Consider the following 26,242-nt stretch of genomic DNA (forward strand, 5'->3'; position numbering starts at 1 on the left):
TTTCTAGCTTTCATAAAGTAGTCCAAAGGGGCTGGCTGGCTGGCGGTGGGCAATGGGCCAGGAAGAGCTGTGAATGAAGCTCATGTGATGTCTGGGTCCAGCATGCATGCGCAAGAGGAGTCAAAGGGCTAAGCCAGTGTGGTGTAGTGGTTAGGAGCAGTGGACTCGTAATCTGGTGAACCGGGTTTGCGTCCCCGCTCCTTCACATGCAGCTGCTGGGTGACCTTGGGCTAGTCGCACTACTCTGAAGTCTCTCAGCCTCACTCACCTCACAGAGTGTTTGTCGTGGGGGAGGAAGGGAAAAGGAGAGTGTTAGCCGCTTTGAGACTCCTTAAAGGGACCCCTGATCATTAGGTGCAGTCGTGACTGACTCTGGGGTTGCGGCGCTCATCTCGCTTTACTGGCCGAGGGAGCTGGCATACAGCTTCCAGGTCATGTGGCCAGCACGACTAAGCCACTTCTGGCAAACCAGAGCACCGCACAGAAATGCCGTTTACCTTCCCGCCGGAGCGGTACATATTTTTCTACTTGCACTTTGACATGCTTTTGAACTGCTAGGTTCTACTCCTTAGGGTAGTGATAAAGCGGGATATCAAATCCAAACTCTTCTTAAGCAGGAAAATGGTATGTGGCCATGAGCCAGCCAATTGCAAGGCATTCCCAGTCCGGAGGATGTCAATGACGGCGACTGAGATGTGTGCTTAACTCTCCAAATGAAATCAATGGATGGGACCTCCGTGAGCTTAACATCCCCTCCCTCCCTCCCAATGAGTTATACTACTAAGCAATGCATCCAAACAGGTTCACCCATTGCCAAGAACTCCTGTCCCTGCAGTGGCCACATGGAAGAGAGAATTTCAGCAGGGGCAGCTTCTCCCTTCTGTGAGCGACCAGCTCCGGAATCGCCTCTTCCACTCCACAGCTTAGCACCTGTTCACCCAAAAGTCATCCAATGAGGAGAGATGGTGGCATAGGTTTGGACCCTAAGAAGGATCCTGTACCTTTAAGACATGGGCGGGGCACCTGCAACCTTCAAGATGTTGTCGGACAACAACTCCCATCATCCCAGACCATTGGCCATGCTGCTGGGGCTGATGGGAGTTGGAGTCCAACGACCTTCAGGGGGTCCACCCTGCTTGGAGTGGAAAGCTTAGAAAGAAAGCCTTGCATTCCTCCCTTCCCCAGCAAGCCTTAAAGGCGCAGGAGCCCCTGCTTGGCATATGGACCAGATAACCTTATCTGTGAAATACGGAGGAAGGAAATGCAAACTGCAAGATCTCGCCTTGGGATGACTTCAGCTCAGGCTGCACGGCTGTGGAGTCCCGGGAGCATCACCAGCTCCCAGGGATGGGATGGGATAAGAGCTATCAGCAAATGATGGTCTGCATGTGTGCATCTGAGGGCGGAAGGAGAGCAGGGCCCAAAGGGGGTCTTCAGCAGGTAGGCGATAAGCAAAATAACACCGTTATCTGCTGTAATTAGTGCAATCTCCCCCAAACTTCAGATAGCTAGGGCAGAGCAGCCCTTGGTTCTTGGCTTTGGTGCATGCATATATTTATCTAGATAGGGAAAGTGCTTTTGGACAGGGTGTTTAGAAGCAGACAAGCAGCAGTGGGTTGTGGAGTGGCTTGACCCCATTGGCGCTTGCTGTTCATTCCCTAAAATCCGCCTTCCCAAAGTATCAAACTCATTTGGCAAGTAGGAATTTGAGGTGGTGTGTGGTCCTCTGCTCAGTCACCCACCAGTAAGCAATGACGGGAGAGGGGTCTTCTCAGTTAAAGAGCCCTGTGCAACAGGCCCAGGCAACCTCAGTCTTGAGGACACAGTGTAGCCCTCCAAGCATTCTATATGGCCCTTGGAATTCTCCCCAGGCCACACCCCTCACAGGGCTTGCTTCAAACCCCCCCCCCCATGAGTTTTTGCCTGTCTAAGATGTGTCCTTGATCATGCCTCTTGCTTGTCTGGATAGACGATAGAGAGTGTGAAAAACAGCTGATTGCAAAAAGGTAAAAGATACACTCCTTGTTCCACCCACTTTTGCCCCTGGCCCTGCCCTGCATGTGCTCCTCAGTGTCAAGGAGCCAGCAGTAAATCACACCATTCAAAGTTGGAGTTAACTCATGATTAGCAAGAACACAACCTGCACAGACTTGGTGGAGTGTCGGGCCTAATGAGCACAGCAGCTCATTCCTGGTAGGATCAATTGCTAAGGCCAAAAGTCCCCGCCTCCCTGCAGCCATCTAAGTCTCCTCCTTTCCAGGGTTTTCTCAGAGCAATCGGAGACTGCGCCTGCATTTAGCATGCCACTGCTCCACCCATTTCAGCTCTCCTCTGGTTTTAGGAGACAAGCTTGGTGTTGCAAGAGGGGGTGACTTTTCACCCGCCTGACTCACCTCTGCCTCTTGGCCTCCCTCATCTCCTCTCCTGCTTCTGCTTCTACCGCTGCCTCTGGACTGCTCTCTGCCACAGAATCCCCCCGCTCACTAAGCCCTATTACCTCTTCAGCTTCCGAAATTCCTCTCCCCAGTCTTCTCCCTCTGACCACTCATCATTGCCCACCACCACTCCCTGGGCTCTGAGCCTTCTTCCCTTGAGGATTCCCCAGCTGGTTCCTCCCATCATTCCTCTGCATCCAACCAATCCCTGACTCTCAGAAGGCTGCCTAGAAAGAGGGTTCCTCATCCATCCTAAGGGAGGGCTGCCTGGAGCCAAACCTGGCATCCTTCCAGCACCAAACAAACATTGCATTGATCCGCCATGTCTTTTCAATGCATCACTTAAGCCGGCTGATGGCTTCATTTGCTCTACTGTAGGAGGTTCCTGCAGACCACTGGAGCATCATTCAGGTGGTCCTTGGCATGTCTGTAGAGGATGCTTGACATGTCAACTCCATGGAGATCCCATTCCCATACAATATGAGAAAGAAAAGAAGCAACAGAAACACCATTAAAAACCATACCACCATTACAATTGCTGCAAGAGGCACAAAAAATTACTAAGTGGTCACCAAGTAGTTTGGGGGCAGTTAATTTGGGAACCACTGATCTGCTGGATGTTATTACTCATTTGTTTTGTGTGTGTTTTTTAATTGAGTTTTTCTGGTCAGTTAGCAACATTGGTGGTGCTTGTCCTTGCTGCTGCAGGCTATGGACAGACAGTAATGTTGGAGCGCAGGGCTCCCGCTCTCTTTGGCCTGTTCCATCCTGTGTTCTAGGTATAGGCATAGAATCATGGAGTTGGAAGGGAACCCAAAAATCATCATCCAACCCCTGGGTGGGTTCGAACCACCAACCTTCTGGTTAACAGCCAGATGAACAGACCCATTGTGCCACAGGATAGGGTTGCTGTATTTCAAAGTAGTTGAGCTTTTTTGGGGGAGGGGGGCAAAAGTTTTTTTTTAGTTTTGACCAAATGAAGTTGCTCAAATGATGTACGAAATTTGGATTAATATAAAAGTTGCAGGAGGAAAAGGTTAGTATAAGGACTCACAAAGGGGAGGAGAGGAGTTCAATGGATTCTTTGAAATCTTGTTTTTATGTTGGTTGTTGGATAATTGATTGTAAAATTTTAAAACTTGAAAAACAAAATATCGTGTGTATGTATGTCTGTCTGTATGTGTGTGTGTGTGTGTGTGTGTATACACATAATTTAAAGTTTCCCAAATGAAGTTTTTGAGCTGTTTTAAAGGAAATTCACCAAAAAACTAGACCTCCGACATCAGTTGCCATATGTCCAGATTTTCCCGGATATTTAAGCGATTTTTGCCCGGACACTGCTTCCGACTGCAGTATCCCGGCTATGTCCAGCAAATTCCAGACGTATGGTAACCCTACCACAGGAGGGCAGCAGGAACAGGCAGTTCTAGGAATAGAGTGGTCTGCCAGGCCCCAGGTAGCCGGTGACTCAGCATTCTAGTGCCGATAAAGAGGATTTGCTTTTGGCAGACAAGTTGGCGGTGTCTCCAAAGTCATGTTCTTGAACTAACCTTTGAAGGTGGCCTTGGCAAGACTGGCAGAAGGTACTTGTGACTCAGATTGTTATGCTTGGCAGAAAAGGGTTACAGGGTATAGCGCCACCTGTTGGGAAAGGCTAGGAAGACAGTCAGTATGGCACAGCAGCTACAGTGCTGGAAAGATCTGAGTTCAAATCCTTGGGTTATACTTTCTGATAGTGGCCAGCCATTATCATTCTCTCTCCCCTTTACCAGTGTGGTGTAGTGGGTAGAGTGCAAACTGGGACCAGGGTTCATATCTCCACTCGAGCAAGAAGATCGCTGGGCGACCTTGGGCCAGTCACTGACCTACCTCGCAGGGCTGCAGGGAGGATGCAGCAAAGAGAGTGAGGGCCATTTACGCCACATTCAGCTCCTTGGAGGAAAAGTGGGGTACGAATGCAATAATCAAGCAGAGGTTGGATGGCCACCTGTCAGGGATTCTTTAGCTGTATTTCCTGCATTGCAAAGCGGGGTTGGACTAGATGACCCTTGGGGGTACCTTCCAACTCTACAGCTCAATGATCCTATGACTCAGTCTATCCATCGCTTACCTACCTCGGCAGGGCTAAAGTGGGAGAGCTACGTGGTGCTTCTTGGAGGAAGAATTAGATGCAAATTTGGTATACTGTATTAATGTACATTGGGATTAGTTGGGGCAGTTCAGCCTGCATCAAAGCTGAGCTGAAACTCTAAGGAAAATGTCTTTCTGAGGTTTTTTTCCCCCTTTTCTTTTTCTCTCTCTTTCTCCTGCCCAACACCCTGGAATGAGATTAGGCTGGGGGGGGCACTGTGTAGGGTTTAAATAGGGGGCAAGTCTGCCGATATCAGTTGGTTCTGCTGCAGACATTTTTGCAGCAGTAAATAAATTAAATTAAATCAGCTGCGCTGATCCTGCCATTTCTTCACCCTTGGGAAACAGAAGAAGAAGGATTTGTCCTCCCCGTGGAGAAATTCTGGTGAAATGACCTGCCTGGTTCCTTGGCCAGAAATAGGGTGGGGGTATTTCTTCTGCGCCCCACCGTGGTGGAAGATGCCCAGGGAATTTGCTAAGATCCTTCCTCTCCTGCCAGAGGCCTCTGGTTTGTTTTGGAAGGAGCACAGATATCTGCCTGTTCCTCCTGCCCCGTTGGGCACCCAACTCAGCGGCTGCCGAGGTTCGAATTCAGCCCTCTGCTTCATGTCTGCTTGAACATGTAATTTTGAGTGTGGGCTATTGTGGTGGGGTGTGCAAGGCAGTGTGGTACAGTGGTTAGCATGCCAATGGCTATTAGCCATAATGGCTCCATGATCAGAGACAGAAATGCTTCTGAATCCCCGTTGCTGGAAACTGCGGGGTGGGAGACTGCTGTCGTGTTTGATTTCTGCTTGCAGGTCCCCCCCCCCAGGCGTGCATGTGAGAACGGGATGCTGGGCTACATGGACCACTGGCCTGATCCACCAGGACTCTCCTTATATTCCTGTGTCAGTCTAGGACTTGGAAGGCCTGGGTTCAAATCCTCACATAACCCTGAAGCTCGCAGGGTGACCTTGGGCCAGTCGCCATCTCTCAACCTGGCCTACCTCACGGGCTTGTTGTAAGGACAAAACGAATCACTGTGGGGAGGCAGAGGACACCATGCGAGCTACCTTGAGCACCTTGGAAGAAAGGGAGGTTCGAACCAGTAAATATGTAATCAATAATGCCTGTGGCATGTTGGTGCAAATATGGGTTGGTGGGAGCTGGCAAGTGAGTGCTAGGAGTGGGACAAGAAAGAGAAATAGTGACCCCATTTCCTCATCTGTTGGAAGCCAACCCGCCCCCCTCCCCACTGCCCATCCCATAAGTCATGGAATGTGTGTTTTTCTCTATCTTGCTACAAGAAAAGTCCAGCTTTTGCTGGTGGGGTGTGGGAGAAGCCAGAAATCTTCTGCAAGCTTAGACTGCCATCTACAGGCTCCTGGGTTAGTGAAGGGAAACAACTTCCTTCTTGGACTTTGACACAAAGGGCATTCTCATGCCCAGAGCTTAAATCCCCCCCCCCACAAAAGATACACCAGTGATGCAGCTGCAAAGCATCTGTGCATTGTGTAGGACATTAGATAGCCCTTGTTGATGGCATTCACCTGTGGGCCAGGTAGCCCAAGAAAGGATCAAGGCTTGCTTTTAAGTTTGGCATGGGGAAAGAGTCCTAAGACCAGGCATCCGCAAACTGCGGCCCTCCAGATGTTTTAGCCTACAACTCCCATGATCCCTAGCTAACAGGACCAGTGATCAGGGATGATGGGAATTGTAGTCCAAAACATCTGGAGGGCTGGAGTTTGGGGATGCCTGCCTAAGACTGAAGGCAGCTTATAGAGCCAAATGATCTCAAGAAGCTGTACAGAATCATAGAATCACAGAATTGTAGAGTTGGAAGGGATCCCAAGGCTTATCTAGTCCAACCCCCTGCAGTGCAGGAATCTCAGCTAAAGCATCCATGACAGATGGCCATCCAACCTCTGCTTCAAAACATCCAAGGAAGGAGAATCCACCACCTCCCAAGGGAGACCGTTCCACTGTCAAACAGTTTGTACTGTCGGAAAGTTCTTCTCAATGTTTAGTTGGAATCTTTCTTGTAACTTGAAGCCATTGGTTCGAGTCCTACCCTCTGGACTAGATGAAAAAAAAGCTTGCTCCATCTTCCATGGGACAGTGCTTCAGATATTTGAAGGTGGCTGTCATATCTCCTCTGGGTCTCATCTTTTCCAGGCTAAACATACCCAGCTCCTTCAACCGTTCCTCATAAGGCTGGGTTTCCAGACCCTTGGTCATCTTGTTTGCCTTCATCTGCCCATGTTCCAGCTGATCAACATCCTTCTTAAATTGGGTAGCCCAGAACTGGACACAGCATTCCAGAAATTGGGTCTGTCCTTGCCTACAGTTCTGAAAGAAGAAGGTGGAAAGGACACCTGGTTGGCTGGGGAGTCCAGCAATATATGGCGGTCCTCATCCCTACGAAAGATGGTCCCTGCTCCAGCTCACCTTCTTTCCCTATCAGTAGGCATATCCTTATTGCCTCTCCACTTCCCTGGCTCACATCTTGCCAGACCCAGGTGTATATTTGCTGGGCAGCCTCAGCTCCTCATCTGCGCTAATAATATTGGCCTCCCTTCCATGTTTGTCGTTGTTGCTGCTGCTGGCATCTGTCTGTCTCGAGAGACAATGGAGTGCACCTCTGGGGGTGAAGTCAAAACACTGCATTAGCAGCACCGAAGTGCCCTCCCTGGGGCACAAGCCTGGGCAGTGTGTCTGGAGGTCCTGGGCTGCCCTCGCTGATGGGGTCCAAAAGAAAGCAGAGCAACATGTTTGGTGCCAACTTGGCTGCAGGAGTTGCCGGAAGGAGGCAAACAAAGTGCCAGTCAACCAATTTAGGGACTCCACTCTGGATTTGCGTAAGCCTTGCTCCTGAGTCCTTTCTACTCCCGAAGATATCCTGCAAGGCAGTGGAGGTTTAGGATCAGAGTTTTTCTTCTCCTAGATGGGCTCCCTTCCCAGGTTGAGGAGCCTTATGCAAAAAAGCTTTGCACACTCAGTGTTTTTTAAACCTGGTGAATCTGCATCTGCATCACTGAGGACTAGAATGATTGATTCTGGACATACACAATTCTGGTAGCTGTATGGGACTGGGGAAAGAGCCCATAGGAAGCTGTCTTATACCGAGTCAAGCCATTAGTCTATCCAGACCAGTGTTGTCTACACTGACTGGCAGCAGCTCTCCAGGATTTTGGGCATAGAGCAGGCATCCCCAAACTTCGGCCCATCTGGAGGGCCGCAGTTTGGGGATGCCTGGCATAGAGTCTTTCCTGTCTCTACCTAGAGGTGCCAGGTATTGAACCCGAGACCTTCTGCATGCAAAGCAGATGCTCCGCCACTGAGCTATGGTACAACATTGGAGCAAGGCAGAAGATCCCAGTAGTGTGGTTTTCAGCAGAGCCCCACATTTCTTGGGGGGGAATGCAGTTGTTTCCGACAGGTCCAGGAGCACAGCACACAATCTGCCTATTCAGTGGTGTGCAGGATTTGTTTTTAAATGCCTGGAAGCAAAACAACCACATCATTATTTCCTTATTTAGCCAGCAATCCTACCTTGTGAACGAGTTCAGCGGTTTGCAGACTGTTTCTGGGGAATACTGAGTTTACCTGAAAGTTTATTGGGGAGGGATAAAAAAATAGCAAATAATCTCCAGGAAACAGCTATAGCTATTTTTCTCCTCCTCACTTCCCGCTACAACAACCTGAGGGCCACATTGTTTCATAATCAAGCTTCCAGGGGCCACACACCCCTCCATCCTTCTTCGATGCAGGCAAGTGGCTTCTTCACAATTTGCAGACAAATTCCAGCCAGGTGCAAGCACTCAGGTGAGTGGAATGGAACTGAGGAGCAGGTGTGGCTTGGGGAAGCTCCTGAGGTCCAAACAGAGGACCCTGGAGGGCCATATTTGGGAGGTTTTTCCCAGCCATGCCCTAAAATGTGCAGGTGTTGCAGGGGAGCATTTGATACACTCTAGGGCAAGGCTGCGCCAAATTTCTCTGGAAAGAAAACATCTGAGGACTCCCTACCCCCCATGAGAATATCCAACGCAGTGACCGTAAAAGTAGAAATGGGGAGACAGAAGAAAAAGGAAAAACCAGATCACAATGACCATCAATGCAACCAGCTCTGTTTAAACACACAAGTCAATATGTGCCATCCAAAGATTTTGATATCCAAACAAAATTGACATTTATACAAAAGACCTTTTAAGGTAGCAATGACAGTGAGGTCCTCTGATCATTGCATAATAGATGGTGTTTGTCCTTCCAGGCTCAAAGCATAGGTCTCTTGGCTCCCTTAAGGGCTGGCAAAATCTGTTACTCTCCAAGCACCTTCCTCTTTCAAAAAGTTTTTCAAATGTGGATGTTGTCTTCACCCTAATCTGTATCTTCATTGGACATCAAACTGCTTTTACATATGAAATTGTTTCTTAAGTGGCGTGTTTGTGTGTATACATTTGTTTTTTGCTTGTTTGTATATACGGGATTTGTTTGTTTGTTTGTTGCATTTATATACCTCCTTTCTGCCAAGGCACTCAAGGCAGTTTACAGTTTTCAAGTAGCGTACAAGAATTGTTTTTAATCCATGGAACTGTACGGCTTTGCCTGCAGGAAATCCCCAACTCAGTCCCAGACATGTGCAGTTAGGACTGGGGAAGACACCTTCCACGAGGCAGACAGTCTGATGCGACGGGCAAGGCAAGCCCTGATGTTCCTGTCGTCGGAGATTTAACTTCTGCGAGCCAAGGCAAGCTGAAAAATGGCAACTGAAGCAACACACCCTATCCCATGGGTAGGCAAACTAAGGCCCAGGGGCCAGATCCAATCGCCTTCTCAATCCAGCCCACGGATGGTCCGGGAATCAGCGTGTTTTTACATGAGTAGAATGTGTCCTTTTATTTAAAACGCATCTCTGGGTTATTTGTGGGGCATAGGAATTTGTTGTTTTGTTTTGTTTTGTTTTGTTTTCAAAATATAGTCCGGCCCCCCACAAGGTCTGAGGGACAGTGGACCGGCCCCCTGCTGAAAAAGTTTGCTGACTCCTGCCCTATCCCAACCTTCGCGGGGCATTCTCTAAATGCAAAGAGGAAGGAAGGAAGGAAGGAAGGAAGGAAGGAAGGAAGGAAGGAAGGAAGGAAGGAAGGAAGGAAGGAAGGAAGGAAGGAAGGAAATAAGCAAAGCACATGGATAAGTCAATGTTCAAAACCCCTGCCAGGTAGAGAGTCTATTAATCAGGTCCATCCAGCATGGTGAAGAGTCAGGAGCAATGGGAGGTATGTTTCCAAACACCTGGAGGGCACTGCATTGGCTATCCCCAAGCTTGATCAAGGAAGCTCCCCAGACATTACCTACCTACAACTCCCATCATCCCTGGCCATTGGTCCTGCTACCCAGGGCTGATGGGAGTCTGAGAACCTCTGCAGGGCCGTAAGTAGCCCATCCTTGGATTAAGTGTACCTTGAGCTTGGATGAGAGCTGAAGCAGCTCCTCAGATACCCCGTAATGGAAGGCAATCAGACAAGGCCAAGTGACACATTGGACTGCTGGGACCTGGAGAATGGCTGATCCGGCTTGATAATGTGCAAAGCAGCAAGGAAGAGAGAGAAACTAGTAGTGACATCAGGGCCATTGTGGTGAGCAAGCTGCTGTTCCCCCCGTTGCATCTCCAACATTTCTCCGATGAAAATAGGGGTGTCCAATTCCATATGAATTATAATTTTATTATTTATACCCCTCCCATCTGACTGGGTAGCCCCAAGTGGCTGAGTGGCTTCCAACATGTATAAAAAACATTATTATTATTATTATTATTATTATTATTATTATTATTATTAACCATCCCTTTACATGGCTACCTTCAGATGTCTTCTAAAGGTTGCATAGTTACTTATCTCCTTGGCTTGGGGGGTTGCACAACTTCATACCCTCCAACATTTCTCTGATGAAAATGGGGACATCCTAAGGAAAAACGGAATGCTCTGGGATCAAATCAGAAAGCGGGGCGGCTTCTGTACATCCAGGATTGTCCCTGGGAAATAGGGACACTTTAAGGATCTAATCCTGAAAGCCCCGTCACCTTCGGCTCCCATTTTCAGGCTGTTCCCACCAGCAGATGACCCAGGCCCCAGCTCTGCTTCTCCAAAGTGTTGTGCCGGCATCTTTTGCAAACCAGCCCTGCAGACGGCTGAACGGACCAGCGCTCAGACGAGGAGCCCAGGGCTGGGAGCCAGCATCTCAGACAGACCTGTTTTCCTGGGAAGCTTGGCGCTCGCCAGCGCTGCTACCACACCCCCTCTCCCTGAACCCCAGGGCTGGAGGCCAAGGATGGCTTTGATTTACAGGCTTGGGTCCCAGCCAGCCTCGGGGACGGATTTGGCAGGGATCTCGCAGCAGCACCAGCATATGGCAGGGCAGCGGGCAGCCTCCCTCGACCGTGGCTTGCAGACCATGCAGCATCTGGGAAGCTTGGGTGAGCCAGGCCGGAGAAGACCTCATGCCAGCTGGGAAGTGCCAGGCTAGGTGCCAGTTCTGCCAAGCTGCCTCTGTAGCCTCAAAGGGACCTGCAGGCAGAGGAAGGTCGCTCCTTTCCAAGCTTCTACCCCACGCCACCCCACTTTAGCCCTCTTTCAGAGGCTTTGCCTGCCTGCTGGAATGCCAAGCCCAGTGCCTGCCAGTCAAGTCCCACTGTTGCCATGGAGCCATCAGGAGCCATAAACTCTCCCTTCGGTCTTGCCAGATCTTTTCAAAGGGCAATTCCTGCAGACCCAGGGAGGTGGCAATATATGGCCCCAGGGACAGGGGGGAGGGGGGGGTCTCCTGTCCCTGCTGTGATTTGTACTGTAACTAAACAGATGGAGGCCGGAAGCGTGATAAATTTGCAGAGGTGAGGCTTTTTGTGTGGGAAGTGATCGGGGCTCTGTAGGGACACCACCCTGCTAAGAAAGATATATTTAAAAGAAAAAAAAAGAGGAAAAAATAATCCTGCGCCCAGGCAACTTTGGATTCCATGCCAAGAAACTTTGTTTTGCAGCTTTTAGAAATCCCGTGTAACGTGTGTAATTTATACTCTTTCTTTTTGCACGGTGGAGTCCGTGTCATTTAATTATGGGGAGGGGTCAAGGCACCCTCCAAGCACTGGAACGCCACCTGCAATCGCTGGGAAATCTTGTTTGAGATGGTAAGGTGGTGTCAGGCTGCTCACACTCAGTTTTGTGGGAATGTTCAGGGATGCAGGAGAGGATATATTGTTTGATTATGTCCTTTCCAACTTGTGTTAACAAGTTCTACAATTTAGCAGAGTACCATTCCCCTTTTTAAACTTGCACAGCGGATGCGTTTGCTCAGGCTCACTAAAACCTCTAAAATAAGTTTCGTTGGCAATTTCCCCTTCAGTCCCTCATAAAAAGATGGACAGGACACAGTCTTCTATAAAAGTTTATAAAGAGTTTACTCACACATTCTGTTCACAATTGAATCCCAGAAAGCAGACTTTAAGTTACAAAAGTAATATACACCTGGAAACTATCCCATAAGAGACAGCCCCTTTGCCCTCTCTTGGCATCTTAGGCTAAGCAGATGTTGCTTCATCAATGAATGTGGTGTGTGTGTGTGTGTGTGTGTGTGTGTGAGAGAGAGAGAGAGAGAGAGAGAGAGAGAGAGAGAGAGAGAGAGAGAGAGAGAGAGAGAGAGAGAGAGAGAGATGCCTGACCAGTCCTGCTCTTTTGTTACCTGGGCAGGTGAGGTCATGCCCACTTCTAGTCGCATGCAGAGGAAGTCTGTCCCAGCCTAGGAGAAACAGGAAGTTCCGACTGGCTGGTCCAGACATCCCCTTTTATGTCCACCCTAGGGATGTTGTACTTGACTGCTCTTGTGTTTCACATCCCATAAGTTTCCCCAAGTTTCCCTTCCTGTTTGCAAGACGAAGAAACCTGTATGTGCAACTTTTCCTGTAAATCGTGAGAATGCAGCTGCCCTAACTAGCAGCATTCAGGGAGACCACTGAGGCTCAGGATATTACACCATACCCTCCAACATTTCTCAGATGAGAATAGGGACATCCGATTTCTATTATTATTATTATTATTATTATTATTATTATTATTATTATTATTATTATGCCCCACCCATTTGACCAGGTTGCCCCAGCCACTCTGGGCAGCTTCCAACATATGATAATGTTTTTTTAAACAAACTTCCCTATGCAGGGAAGTTCCCTATGCAGAAGTCTTCTCAGGGTTGTATCGTTACTGATCTCCTTGGCTCGAGGGTTGCATAACTCCACACCCTCCAGCATTTCTCTGACGAAAATAGGGACATCCTAAGGAAAAGCAGGACATTCCAGGATCAAATCAGAAACCGGGACAGCTTCTGTAAATCTGGGACTGTCCCTGGAAAATAGGGACACTTGGAGGGTCTGCATTAAAGGCTCTGTGATTCTTCCCCCCACTTTTACTTCAAACTCAACTCAGCATGAGGAAGACAGTGCTTAAACCGAGAGCTGCATGACCTGACGCCCCAGTTTCATTTTTCAGATAGCAACTGCCTTCTTGAACAGAGAAAGATGTAGGGATGTCACTTTGGGGCGGCTGCACCCATATTTTGCCGCACACACCAACAGAAAGTTGACCAAGGGTGATTGACAAAGCATGTTTAGCTGCCTCTGTTGCAAGGATGGCCTAGATGTGTCTAAGAAATCTTTAGATGCTCAAAATTCTCCCTGCAAATTCACAGCTTTGGCCGGTAGTTTGCTGAGAGAGCTCCTGCAGGCTCCAGAGGCAGCCAACTCCGCTCAAGATATCTGAAGTAAATCAACCCAGCAGAGATCCTGTCCCGTTGTGTGCCCTTGTGGCCCATGGAGGGAGAAAGTTGCCCTGGGGCACAGCTTCCCGAAAAACCTGGAGGCGCTTGGGGGCTGCAGGGGGGGCAGGCCGTAATCAATGCAGTGCAGTGGGGTGACATGAGGCTGTCACCCGGGTCCCTTTGATTCCTTTAATAAATGAATGTGCTGCATGAGAGAAGCACTGTAGCATGTTAAGAGCTGTCATCAGAATTTATTGATGCCACAGGAGACGGTCGGAGTCAGTGGGAAAAAATGTGGAGATTTATGGACTCGCCAAGGCCTCCGGTTCTCCAGCCGCCCTCCCCGCCAGCTCTACCGGGGCCTAATAAATCCCTTCATTGTTCTCCTCCTGCTGTCCGGACAGTGGCATTGACTGTGCAGAAGGTTTGAGCAGCTCCTGTGCCAGTTGCTTGTGGGAAGGAACTTCTGCGGGGAAGGTCATCGCTTCCTCACAGTCGCCCCCAAGGCCAAGGTGTGGGTTGTATGATCTGGGGGCTGGCCGCTACCTCCAACGCTGAGGAAGGAGCATGAATCTGTTGCCTTCGGTTGGAGGTAAGAGAGGGGGTCGCATTGTTAACCACCTCCGATTCCAGGGGAGAACTCCCACCTCTCCATAGCATAGCGGTTAACAATCCGCCTTGCATGCAGAAGGTCTCAGGTTCAGTCCCCAATATCTGCAGGGAATGCTAGGAATATCCCTGACCTGAAAGTTTGGAGTCAGGGCAATCAACAATGCTGACCGAGAGGGATCAGCTCAGTATAAAGAAGCTTCGTGTGTTTTGTCATTCCCCAAAAAGCCAGCACTGTGATGACTCAAGGATGGCCATTGTGACAAAAGCACTCTGTGCATGCCCTCGAACTCCTTCACATTTGCTCTACAGGGAGCTGGGCAATGAGCGTTTTCTCTTTGCAAGTACAGCAGAGGAAGTGTACCTGGGCACTGAAAGGAAACTAATTGTCCTCATGTGACTGAAAAGTACAATGACCAATCTAAGTCAATGCCCATCAAGCACCTGATCCATTTCCCAGGCATAGTTTCCACCTGGCATTTAACTGGCTCAGGCAAGAACAAAAGCCTTAACTTCCACATCTCTATATGGGGTACTCCCATCGCTCATGTTCAAATGTAGGACACCTTGTCTTGCTGGGCTCATGACGCTGCCCTTTGGTTCCTAAGAATGCCAGTCAACATTGTGGTGGGAACACTTCAGTGACCAAATATATATTGGGGTGTACGTGTGTGTTGGTCTACCACATTGTTGGTCTACCACATCCGGTATCTTGAGAAGCACCACCTTCGAGGCAGCTTACCTGCAACCGCCTACCTTCCCCTGGAATGTGCATCCACCAGACATCATTGGGTATCATCTAGGGAGCCCTCCAGAGCTGGGGTGGTGAACCTGTGGCCCTCCCAATGTTGTTTGACTCCAGTTCCCATAAGCCCCATACGGTATGGCCAAATTTCATGGAGGTTCTAGCCCAGCACCAGCTGTTCCTCATTCCTGCCTCAGAGGGCAGTGCTACCCTCTCAATATCTCCATTTGCTCAACTGGATTCCACACACACACACACACACACACACACACACACACACACACACACACACCCTGGACCTTTGCCATCGTTCAATATCTGCTTCCAGTATGAAGTTCAGACTCTCTTCTGAGGAGGCCATCGTTGCCAGAGCAGAAATCGCTTCCCAGCCTCTCTCTCTGGCCTGTATATACGCAGAGCCTAATGGGAAGCAGATGCACTGGAGACAGGATGCTGGGTCAGAAGCCATGATTTGGAGATGGGGGGGAGTCCTGGCACAGAAAACCAGCCCCTGGGGCACATCCGCCTGTAGATGGACCCAGGTGGGAGCTGTGTCAAGGCCAGTACGCAGAGGAGAGATCAGGAGCCAAGGGTGGGTCAGGAGGCAGGCCCAAATATCAGAGAGGGTCCTGCACTTAAGGGAGGTGGAACTTAAGGAGACCTGGAACATGTCCCTCTGTTATGTACTGAGCTGAATGTATATTTCACCCTCCCAACTAGTTAGCACCCTGTTGTTCCAAACTATCTGATGAAGTTTCGTGTGGAGAACTCCGTCTGGGAAGTTGGAGCCAGTTCCTGCAAAGAAACTGCGTGTAGGCTGGATCCTGCTTTCTGCTTCCTTCCAAATGTCCACAGCATATCTTCATAACCCTATGGCTGCCAACCAAATGCTTCACACAAACACACACACAAACACATTCTGGTGAGAAAAGCAAATCCTATCATTTTACCATTAAATCTGTTCTGAACAATATAGAATTGGACCTTTAGTGTTGTGGAATCTACCCTCTGGAATGCCTATCACTTTGAATATTTAACAGGCACCATCTCTCTGACTTTTCAACATGTACAAAAGACTTTCCGCTTTCAGCAAGTGAAGGCATTTAAGTCAAGCTCTTTTCCCAGGTTGCCTCTGCATTGGAATTGCTTTAAAGATGTTTTGAAGATGTTTTATGGCCTGTTGTTTGCCACCCTGGGCTTCATTGGGAGGAAGGGCAGGATATAAATTCAGTAAATGCCAAACTAAGATGTGTTCGTATAAGAGCAGGGAAGGGAGGGCGAAATGAATTCATGAGAGTCCCACCACAGAGCCATATGCAAACTTTGGGCCAGTTTACTTGAAGGATCGCCTTACCCCGTAGCTGCCAAACTCAACCACGTCAGTCTGCAAAACTGGCACTGCTATAAGCACCACAAAATTTCATTCCGCACTTGCAAGGAATCGATCCTTCGGTGTGGCAGGACCTATTTTCTGAAATCCCTTTCTTACTGATCCTAGGCAGACGCCTAATATTCCCAGCCTCTGCTAGAAACCCTTTTGTTTAGGCAAGGCTGCCCAGAATGTGTAATTTTATTATTTATAATAAACAATTGTTGTAACTCTTTTGATTTCATCTCTCTTTTGATAACTTTCTTATGTCTACTGTTTTATTGCTGGTTTCTTTTTACCAGATATTTTATACTATTAGGTAAACTACTGAGATATTTTATTATATTTATTTATTAAGTAGTACATACATTTTTGCTAAATAAAGTGAAAGAGGAAAGTCGCCGTAAATTCATGCTCAGGATATGGTTAACTTGTAGAGTGGCCATGTGAAAAGATGAATGGCCCATTTAGTCCAGCATCCTGTTCTCACAGTGGCCAAATGGATGCCTGTAGGAAACCAACAAGCAGAACCTGAGCACATGAACATATTTGGTTTCCGGTGACTGGTCTTCAGAAGCCTTGCTGCCTCTAACTGTGGAGGCAGATTATGGCCTCTGTCATGGCAACTGGCCATTGATAGGCTCATCCTCCATTCCTCTGAAGCAGTGTCTCCACCCCCATCGTTCAGCCCAGACACTGAGGTCCAGCTCCGAGGGCCTTCCGGTGGTTCCCTCGCTGTGTGAAGTGAAGCTACAGGGAACCAGGCACAGGGCCTTCTTGGTAGTGGCACCCGCCCTGTAGAACGCCCTCCCATCAGATGTCAAGGAAATAAACAACTATCTGACTTTTGGAAGACACCTGAAGGTAGCCCTGTTTAGGGAAATTTTTAATGTTTGATGTTTTATCGTGTTTTTAATATTCTGTTGGGAGCCGCCCAGAGTGGCTGGGAAAACCCACCCAGATGAGCGGGGTATAAATAATAATTTAATATTAATAATACAGTATTCATATTAAAAGGGAAGGTGAGAAAGGCGAGTTTTAGCCTTTTGGTTTAAATAATCCAGGATGCTTTAAGGCAGACTGGATTCTCCTGGTATCTCCCTCTTTACAATAATCGCCCAAACAGTCTTGTAAAAGGTAAAAATAACATTCACACACTCAGGATGGTTGTTGAAGAGTAACAGACAGAGCAGCTTTGCTCAGGCAGGCTTAAAATGGCAATTTGGTTCCAAAGACATACTTAAGTCTAGCTTAAAAATGGCGTCTGAGCTTGGAGACCAGACTAAGCAGATGTCTTACATCTTTCGGGAAGAGCAGGAAGAGATGTGTCAGGGTTGTTGCGACTACTCTTGAGTAACAACCCTCCACATGCTTGTCTTTCAGAATTTTTTATTAGTGCACATTATTTACAGTGAAGTGAGCTGCTGGTGTCATGTCTCATCAGTCCGAATCAGAATCCGGCACTGCCCCCTTTCGTGATCTGGACCAACATAAGAGTCGCGGGACTGCAAATCTCCTCCCCCTTCTCCTCCTCCTTAATTCCGGCGTCGGTGGGAAAGGTCTGTGGCCCGTCTGAGTCCCATCCTCTCTTTCCTCCTCCCTCTCTTCCTGCATGAGGAGCAGTGGCTCTTGGATTTTGCCAGAGCTCTGGCACTCCCTCTGCGTCTCCTGACCTTCCCCTTCCGACCCTTCGCTTTCATTACTGCTGGGAGATGGGCTGCTCCTGATGAGGGGGGCTGTTCCCTATAAGCCTTCCCCTTACAAGATGGAAAGGGGAAGGGTGTGTGCCCAGGCAGGCAGAATATATAGAGTAGCTACTACCTCCCCCTGTCAGGGCACAGTGGAGGTGTCTCTCACAGTCCTCTCTAACAAACTTACAGGAAAACTCCATGAGCTTCAGCTTCTATCATGTGCCTATCTAGAAAATTGTTGGTTTGACTGCACTTTAAATACCCTGCAACATTCCTAGCGCTACCCGTAGATGCTGGCCAGGGATCGAATCTGGGAGTATCTCCACACAAAGCAGAAACTCTACCATTGAGTTATAGCCATTCCCCTATGCACTGCAAATACCATTTTTTATTGCATTATGTGGATTGGTGCTTTTCTGTTGCAGATTTTTATTGTTGTTCATTGTCTTGGGCAGATAAATAATTAAGGGCTCCCCCTAAGACGGCGGTTATACACTCAAGAGTTGCCGGCGCCCTTATGGAAAGAGGAAAGGTTGGCAACGTCTAGGGTTGAAAGCGGGACATCCCAAGTCTCTCTGGGCAGGGCGTATGTGGAATGGGTCCTTTGGTGATCTCAACCGATGATCAGCAACAGATGAGTGTGGTTGTTCGTTGCCAAGACTGATGTAGCCCTCCCTCTCAAGGGGGAAGAGAGCAACATCAACATCCAAAAGCGCCGTTCCAAGTTGTAACCTAATTTCTTCCAAACAGTAGGAATCCTCCTCCTGTTCGCTTCCCGGGATGCATCCCGAAACAATTTACGTAACTTATATACAAGCCAGTAGCATATATTTTTTTTAAAACACATTTTAAAATTGCAAATACGTGAAAGTTTTATTTTATAACAAAAAACAAGTACAACCATAAAAACAACAACATCCCATACATGAAACCGTTTCAGATCCAAGAGAGCTGCCAAATGGGATAAGGCCTGTGGAAAGAGGAACATCTTCAGCAGGCGCCAGAAAGATAATAGAGAAGTTGCCTGTCTGATATGCAGTGGGAGGGAGTTCGGCAGGGTAGGTGCTACAGCAGGCATCTCCAAACTGTGGCCCTCCAGATGTTCTGGCCTACAACTCCCATGATCCCTAGCTAAGAGGACCAGTGGTCAGGGATGATGGGAATTGTAGTCCAAAACATCTGGAGGGCCAAAGTTTGGGGATGCCTGTGCTATAGTATATGCAGCCTACATCAGCAAGATGAAGAATAACTGGTTTTTATTTCTTGGTTTCTGTTACACAGTGTTTTGTCCAGCATCCATCTCTAGCAAACGCTCCCGAGAGCAAAGACCTCCTGCGTGCACATTTCTGGCTGTTTCTCAAAAGAAAGCCTGCCTTTGGCCACTAGGTGGCAACCACGTAGATATAGGGTTATGAGTTGGTGGTGTGGGGAGGCAGACCCTACTAAATTCTTAAATTTAGTGAATGATAGAATTTCTCTAAATGTTGGAATTTATCTAACATTTGGCATATTTAAGGAAAGGGGCCAACCAGTTGCCTGAGTGCGGCAGCCCTGTCTTCCGTTGTGATTCCCAGCAGCTGGAATTCAGAGGCATACTGTGTAACACAGTGGAGGGCCATCTTATCTGGTGGTCCTTGATAGCTTTATAATTAAAATTATAATTATTTATTTATACCCCAGCCACTCTGGGCGGCTCCGAAAAGAACATTAAAAACACAATAAAAGATCAAAAATTAAAAACTTCCCTAAACAGGGCTGCTTTCAGGTGTCTTCTAAAAGTCAGGTAGTTGTTTATTTCCTTGACATCTGATGGGAGGGCATTCTACAGGGTGGGCACCACTACCGAGAAGGCCCTCTGTCTGGTTCCCTGTAGCTTCGCTTCTCACAGGGAGGGAACCGCCAGAAGGGCCGGTGCTAGGGCTTTTGCGCCCTAGGCAAAATCACCTTCTGGCGCTCCCGGCACATGCGTCATGACGCTTGCGTCATGCCTCATGCACAAAGCCGCTGCTTCCCCCCCATAGGCGGGAGGAGCGCAAGCCAAAAGCAGAGCTCAGCGCCCTCCCGCCTATGGAGGGGACGCTGTGAGTTCGTCAGCGGTGGCGGCAGCAGCAGCGCCCATAGCTGAAGGCTTCAGCTACGGGCGCTGCCACCGCCACCGCTTGCTCATTGCATCCGCTGAGGAGCTCACAGCGTTCCCTCCCTAGGCGGGAGGGCGCTGAGCTCTGCTTTTGGCTTGCGCAGGCTGTGAACTCCTCAGCGGCGGCTGCAGTGAGTGAGCAGCGGCGGCAGCAGCAGCGCCCATAGCTGAAGGCTTCAACTACGAGTGCTACCACCACCACCGCCACTGCTCACTCATTGCAGCCACTGAGGAGCTCACAGCGTCCCCTCCATAGGCAGGAGGAGCGCGAGCGCACACTGTGGGAGGGCAGCGGTGGCGCGGGGGTTTTGCGGGGCAGGCTGGCCAGCGCCCCCTCCATTTATGCGCTCTAGGCGACTGCCTAGTTCGCCTAAATGGACGCACCGGCCCTGACCGCCAGAAGGGCCCTGGAGCTGGCCCTCAGTGTCTGAGCTGGACGGTGGGGGTGGAGATGCTTCTTCAAGGATACAGGGCCGTTTAGGGCTTTCAAGGTCAGCACCAACCCTTTGAATTGTGCTCGGAAACTTACTGGGAGCCAATGTAGGTCTTTCAGGGCCGGTGTTATATGGTCTTGGCGGCCACTCCCAATCACCAGTCTGGCTGCCGCATTCTGGATTAGTTGTAGTTTCTGGGTCACCTTCAAAGGTAGCCCCACTTTACCTTCTTTGATAGCTTCGCCCTCCATACGCCAAGTGCAAAAGGCCAGCTCAGTGTGCCTGAACTTCTCAACCTTCACAGCCTGTAGCACGGAGTGGCTGTCCCACCTGCCTTTCCTCCCCCAGCCTTCTAGGACGTGGAAGATGGGGTTCTTCCTACAGTGACCTTGGATTCTGGCTCCCTCCTAGCAAGCGCTTGCGGAAATCAATGGGGATTAAGCTACTGCAATCAGCAAGCGGAGTCCTAAGAACGCTTTGTGATCTGTTGCTTGGCTGTGAGTCAGGCAGCTCCCACCAAAGGACTCAGTCACCAGCAAAGAGGATTAATTAATGTTTCCTTCTTAATCATTTTCTCTCGCTCTCTACTTTTCTGCACGGCTCTAATCTCAAGTTCCTCGGGACCAGGCGGTCCCCCTAATTCCCGCAGTACGGAGCTTTTCCAGGAGCAGACCTGCTTCGCGCTAAGCCTCTCCCCTCCCAGGCCTGGTGGTGCAAACCCCACAGGATGCCGTGGGGACGTGCGAGACAGTCTCTGGGCCCCATGGAGCACAATGGAGGCTCTCCAGCCGGCCGGGCCAGGCCTCTCCTGCGCCTATCTCCAGGGCTCTGCTGCTTACGAGGTTATAATGTGTTGCTGGAACCAAGCCGCCATCTGGACTCCATCCTTGGAGAGTGGAAAGTGCTCTTTGTCAGCGCCTGACCCCAGGGATCCCCAGCACACAGCAGCTGGAATGGTAATTAACCATATGATTAAAAACAACAACACAGAGAGACGCACAATGTCCCACTTGCCTGGGCTCTGGGAAACACAACTAACAGTGACAAACTCACATTTATTTAGAGTGGGACACGCAAGAGCAATCTTTGCCAATGACTGTGCCATTGCCCCTGAGGAGAATCACACGTATTGCCGCAGGCCAGACCTCGGCAACTTCATAACACACACACACACACACCCCGGAGTTAATGGGACCGCTTTTTGTGTTTGCAAAATGGCTCCCGATGTGATAACTCGAAGAGCGTGACCAAGGCTTGGGTCGAAGAAGGTAGGCCCAATATGGCTGCCGCACTCTCTGTCAAGCTGGCCCTCAAAATGGCCACCTGGCTTCCAGGATGTATGTCATGTCCCCACAGAAATCATTTGCTGCTTTGTCCTGAGCAACGAAGCAGTTCAGGGATGCCAATTCATTATAATGGCTCCATACCCTCCGACATTTCTCTGATGAAAATAGGGACGCCCCATTCCACAATGATACTTTTACAATTTATACCCCACACACTGACTCGGTTGACCCAGCCACTCTGGCCAGCTTCCAACATATACCCTGTTTCTCATATTTTAAGACATGCCCATAAAATAAGCCATAGCAGGATTTTTAAGCATTCAAGGAATATAAGCCATACCCCGAAAATAAGACATAGTGATAGGCGCAGCAACAATGCCGGCCGCGGCAGGAGGAGGAGGAAAAAAATAAGACATCCCTTGAAAATAAGCCATAGTGTGTTTTTTTGAGGAAAAAATAAATATAAGACGTGTCTTATAATATGAGAAACACGGTATGAAAACATAATAAAGCATTAAACATTTTTTTTAAAAAATTCCCTATACAGGATTGCCTTCAGATGGCTCAGGGGTCAGATAACTCCATACTCTCCAATATTTCTCCAGTGGAAATAGGGACACCCTAAAGAAAAGTGGAACATTCCAGTATGAAATCAAAAACTGGGACGGCTTCTCTAAATCAGAGATGTCCCTGGAAAATAGGGACACTTGGAGGGTCTGATGATCTGATTCACACCTTACACTAGGCAAAACCAAGGCTCATTGGGGAAAAATAGGTTCCCGGAGAAGAGATATTGGCTCCTGCATACCTTCCCTCACTCTTCTTGTTGCTGCGCTACCAATGAAAAGTCATGGTTTGGCTTGGCATGTTTTCTGGGATTATGGTTTGTCTCGCTCCAGGCAAACAACAAGCTGTAACTAATATGGAGAAACCAAAATCTCTTCTTCAGGAGCCCAGGCACCTACATTTCTATCCTATGTCATGGTTTGGCTTCCATTAACTCAGTTTGCATGTGTGTAAGTTCAAAATGCCCTCTGCATTGCCCCGAAGCTAAAATTAGAGGGGAAGTTATGTGGAGAAGAGATTCAAAACTAGCCAAACGCATGTGGCACTCTTATTCAGGTTTTTTATATATATTAAAGTGGGCTTCAAAATACGTTACAGTACCTGCTCGTCAAAGAAGTCCTGAAACGGCTGCTACTCTTTTCTCCCGAGAGGGCGATGGGGAGATATTGTGCTAGGCTTCCTGCATTATCATGGCATCTCCAAGGAATTATAGATTAATCTTTCTAGCACTGCAGTGAACAGCCCAGGAGAAAAAATATCACAGGAATTCTCCAAATGCATATTGAAATGTGAGTCTCATCCTATTATCAGCGTCTCCTTGGTTTAATGCATTGCTGTAGACTCGGTAATCCAATGATTTAAATAAATGGTTGCTCTTTTGAACACACTGCATTTAGAATCTTATTTTGTTTTATTGAAGCAAAATGCTCAAATGGCTTTTTGAGCTGCAGAGTTGAGCTGAAGGGAGAAACCGACATATTTGTCCAGAGTGACCGCAGTATTTGTGTTTTCCACATCATGGCAGAGGCCAGATCTTGACACTGAGAGCTAAACTACAATTTTGTTTGTTTGTTCCGGATCCAAAGATTATTTGATAATTCACTGTCATTGGTAGCTGGCCTTCCAATGTGCTGGGGACTAAACATTTCATGGCAGTCATGTCTGGTTCAACCAGTGATGGAGGAGGGATCAGCAAATGGACGTATAAATGAAAACCAGCAGTTCTGATCCAATCAAGATATTCTCGCATCGGACAACCTCTGGCATAGAATGTCCACGTATGTCTGAGCTATTTGTTCATGGTCACCTTGTGTTGTGTTGTGTTGTGTTGTGTTGTGTTGTGTTGTGTTTTACAGGCCAGGCAATAATTATAAGCAAGACTGACTTGACAGCAGTACATGTGAAAAGGATCTAGGGGTCTTAGTAGACCACAAGCTTAACATGAGTCAACCGTGTGATGCAGCAACAAAAAAAGCTAATGCTATTCTAGGCTGCATCAACAGAAATACAGGGTACAGATTAGGGGACGTAATATTCCCCTGCCTCTTTCTCCCCTCTGTTAATGCCGTGTTATTCTAGGTAAGGGCATCCCTTGCTCTCACTGCAACTTTACCCCCAAGAGGTGCATTTTACTTTTCCCAGTATTAACGAATGGCGAACATTTGCTTATATGGGGGAAAGCTATGGGGTGCATCACTGCATTTAGGGTGATAAACCTGCTACCTGGTCCTGGTGACCTTGTGTGATTTTTTCCCCTCCCACTTGCATGGGGGCCATTTCTTGGTCACACCAGGGTGGGGCTGCAGGGCAGTGGGACAGAGGAGAGAGAGAGAGAGAGAGAGAGAGAGAGAGAGAGAGAGAGAGAGAGAGAGAGAGAGAGAGAACATTCCAAACTTGGGAGAGCTTTGCAGTGACTCTGTCCTGTCTGCAGCACTTCCCCTTATAAAACACCGGGCTCAGAGACAACCTTGGTACATAAGCAGGGGAGAAGTGCTGTGTTGGCAGAATCTGATCATGTTTCATTACTTGTAAATCTGTGAAAAGGCAGGGTAGAGTGGCAGAGTTCACGGAATAATGCCTTGGACATGCCACACTCACCGAGAATAGGAAACGCCGGAGGGCAAAGTCCTCGAGAGCTGAAGCTGCAAAAGGAAATCCAGCGCAGGCATCTGTGTGGTCATGCAATGCAGTGTTTCTGCTCCCAATATCATAGGTGGGGGTGGCTGAAGCCAGCCCAGCCCTGGGCATCCTGGAGGCAGAAAAGCCATCAGATGTGCAAAGGTAGATAGGACAGGACAGGAAGCATTCGGAAAAGCAAAGAGTTGCCCACCTGCTGCACAGACCTAGGACAAACAATCAAACCACACGTTCAACAAAATCATGCATGCCACTTTGGAACACATAGGGAGGAATCACATATTTGAATGCCCACCTTTTTTTAAAAAAAAACACACCTTCAAAACCCCGCATGTAGAGAGCTAATGTGTCAGGGAGAAGGATAGGCTAGAAATCCCTGACATGCTAGTTTCTCATGTACAGTGCGGTGTTTTTTTTAACATGGCAAATTCTAACGGTTGCATTCTAAGAGCATCCTAAGAAGTAATGTTGCAGAGTGTGTCGTTTGCATCTTAATTCTTCTCCAATAGTTTAAATTGGTGGCTATTTTCTTTTTAAAAATAAACCAAGATGTGTCAGGGTTCTTCCTCCTGCTCCCAAGTGTTTGTCGGTTTGCGATCGTGTGGCTCCCTGCAGAGTGATGTCTTTGTGTATTTTACTTTCCAAACTCCAGGGCTGGGATTAAAAATAATTCCGATGCTGAGTTCCAGGTGAAGCTTGGCTCTGCTTAAGTCCCTTGCATGGTGTCTTTGTTGCTGTCTTCGCTTCAATGGCCTGAAATGCTTTGGGAAGGGAATTCATGTGGAGAGAAAGTGCTTCATCACAGAGCGCATAGATGGAATTCAATCCTACAAGATGTAGTGATGGCCCCCAGCTTGGGTGCCTTTAAAAAGGGATTGGACAAAGTCAAGGGCGATAAGGCTCCATCTGGAGTCCTTTGTCAAGTTCTGGGCAGCACAGGTTAACAAGGATGTTGGCAAGCTGGAAGGTGTGCAGAGAAGGGTGACCAAGCCTGATGAGGAACGTTTGAGGGAGTTGGGAATGTTTAGCCTGGAGAAGAGGAGACTGAGAGGAGATATGATAGCCATCTTCAAATAGCTGATGGGCTGTCACATGGAAGATGGAACAAGCTTGTCTTCTGCTGCTTGGAAGGATAGGACCTGAACCAATGGCTTCAAGTTACAAGAAAGGAGATTCCAACTAAACACCAGGAAGAACTTCCTGACAGTAAGAATTGTTCAACAGGAGAGAAGACCTGCCTCCCCTGGAAGGTAGTGGACTCTCCTTCCTTGGAGGTTTTAAAGCTGAGGTCGGATGCCCATGTGTCATGGATGCTTCAGCTGTGATTTCTGCGTTGCAGGGGGTTGGACTAGATGACCCTAGTCCACTGGATCACTGAGTCTCTTGGGCTGGCTGTTTGGAAGGTGAAATCTGTGTGGTGGGGTGAGCTCCCGTTGCTCTGTCCCAGCTTCTGCCAACCTAGCAGTTCAAAAGCACACCAGTGCAAGTAGATAAATAGGTACCACTACAGTGGGAAGTTTAACAGTGTTTCCGTGTGCTCTGGCTTCCACCATGGTGTTCCATTGCACCAGAAGTGGTTTAGTCATGCTGGCCACACGACCCGGAAAGCTGTCTGTAGACAAACGCTGGCTCCCTTGGACTGAAATCAAAATGATCCTTTACCTTTTACCTTAGATGACCCTTGGGGTCCCTTCCAACTCTACAGTTCTATGATTTCTAAGGCTACCAATAGCTATGTTCTGTCACCAATGTCAGAGGCAGTTTCCTCCGAATACCACTAGCTGAGAACCACGACTCAGGAAAGCGCTATGGCACTCCTGTGGAGATGGGGGAGAAATCTGGCTCAGTCTGAATCTTAGTGGGAACATACCTAATTCATACCTTCGGAAACAGTGAGCTGCTGCTCTCATGCCTTTCTTGCA

General features: G+C 48.5%; 1 long non-coding RNA gene across 1 annotated transcript in view; it reads right to left on the reverse strand.

Annotated features, from left to right (window-relative positions):
• Window positions 1–20,095: 20,095 nt before the first annotated feature.
• LOC148685775 (uncharacterized) overlaps window positions 20,096–26,242 on the reverse strand; it is a 44,033-nt gene continuing 37,886 nt past the window's right edge. The window contains exons 2-3 of the long non-coding RNA XR_015950077.1: window positions 24,282–24,432; window positions 20,096–21,279 (exon numbers count right to left, since the gene is read on the reverse strand). This is a non-coding gene — a long non-coding RNA (uncharacterized LOC148685775). The remainder of the gene's footprint in view (window positions 21,280–24,281; window positions 24,433–26,242) is intronic.

The sequence above is a fragment of the Zootoca vivipara genome, chromosome 5 (genome assembly GCF_965207765.1).
Source record: "Zootoca vivipara chromosome 5, rZooViv2.hap1.1, whole genome shotgun sequence".
NCBI lineage: Eukaryota > Metazoa > Chordata > Lepidosauria > Squamata > Lacertidae > Zootoca > Zootoca vivipara.